This window comes from Triticum dicoccoides, unplaced genomic scaffold (genome assembly GCF_002162155.2).
Source record: "Triticum dicoccoides isolate Atlit2015 ecotype Zavitan unplaced genomic scaffold, WEW_v2.0 scaffold62600, whole genome shotgun sequence".
NCBI lineage: Eukaryota > Viridiplantae > Streptophyta > Magnoliopsida > Poales > Poaceae > Triticum > Triticum dicoccoides.
Window position 1 is genome coordinate 1 of NW_021287223.1, and position 1426 is coordinate 1426.

At 47.5% G+C, this 1426-nt stretch overlaps 3 non-coding genes across 3 annotated transcripts; all 3 read right to left on the minus strand.

Moving 5' to 3' along the window:
• Positions 1 to 304: 304 nt before the first annotated feature.
• Positions 305 to 422, minus strand: LOC119347279. The gene has a single exon (XR_005168239.1). It is a non-coding gene; the product is annotated as a 5S ribosomal RNA (ribosomal RNA).
• Positions 423 to 789: 367 nt separating this feature from the next.
• On the minus strand, positions 790 to 908 carry LOC119347278. The gene has a single exon (XR_005168238.1). It is a non-coding gene; the product is annotated as a 5S ribosomal RNA (ribosomal RNA).
• A 367-nt stretch (positions 909 to 1275) lies between these two features.
• Positions 1276 to 1394, minus strand: LOC119347277. Its single transcript, XR_005168237.1, has one exon. It is a non-coding gene; the product is annotated as a 5S ribosomal RNA (ribosomal RNA).
• Positions 1395 to 1426: the final 32 nt, after the last annotated feature.

A 1426-nucleotide genomic window follows, 5' to 3' on the forward strand; every position in this document is an offset into this window, starting at 1 on the left:
ATATGTATGTCACAAGGCGCAAAAAATAATTATAAAAGGATAATGTCCTATACTACTTACACTCCCGCTCAATCACGGAGACGAGTTTTCCACGGTTTCCACCCCTCCCTCCATACCGCAGCAACACGAGTTTTTTCCACCCCTTTCAGAAAGCGCTCTTCGCGCCACAAAGCCGCCCCAAGACGCGCGAGCAATGAGCATCGAGCTTAAACATATCGCAAACGTCAAAAATAATATAACGGGATTAATATATATCGCGCACGTGCGATATGTTTGTCACAAGGCGCAAAAAATAATTATAAAAGGAATGCAACACGAGGACTTCCCAGGAGGTCACCCATCTTAATACTACTCTCGCCCAAGCACGCTTAACTTCGGAGTTCTGATGGGTCCGGTGCTTTAGTGCTGGTATGATCGCATCCGACATGTTTCCCCGTCTTCGTCCCTTATGCTTGCCACTCCCAGGTCCGCTCCAAAGACGATTCTACATTCTCACTACCAATACAACCGTTCCCTAACAATGGATAATGTCCTATACTACTTACTCTCCCGCTCAATCACGGAGACGAGTTTTCCACGGTTTCCACCCCTCCCTCCATACCGCAACAACACGAGTTTTTTCCACCCCTTTCAGAAAGCGCTCTTCGCGCCATAAAGCCGCCCCAAGACGCGCGAGCAATGAGCATCGAGCTTAAACATATCGCAAACGTCAAAAATAATATAACGGGATTAATATATATCGCGCACGTGCGATATGTTTGTCACAAGGCGCAAAAAATAATTATAAAAGGAATGCAACACGAGGACTTCCCAGGAGGTCACCCATCCTAGTACTACTCTCGCCCAAGCACGCTTAACTTCGGAGTTCTGATGGGATCCGGTGCTTTAGTGCTAGTATGATCGCATCCGACATGTTTCCCCGTCTTCGTCCCTTATGCTTGCCACTCCCAGGTCCGCTCCAAAGACGATTCTATATTCTCACTACCATTACAACCGTTCCCTAACAATGGATAATGTCCTATACTACTTACTCTCCCGCTCAATCACGGAGACGAGTTTTCCACGGTTTCCACCCCTCCCTCCATACCGCAGCAACACGAGTTTTTTCCACCCCTTTCAGAAAGCGCTCTTCGCGCCACAAAGCCGCCCCAAGACGCGCGAGCAATGAGCATCGAGCTTAAACATATCGCAAACGTCAAAAATAATATAACGGGATTAATATATATCGCGCACGTGCGATATGTTTGTCACAAGGCGCAAAAAATAATTATAAAAGGAATGCAACACGAGGACTTCCCAGGAGGTCACCCATCCTAGTACTACTCTCGCCCAAGCACGCTTAACTTCGGAGTTCTGATGGGATCCGGTGCTTTAGTGCTGGTATGATCGCATCCGACATGTTTCCCCGTCTTCGTCCCTTATGCTT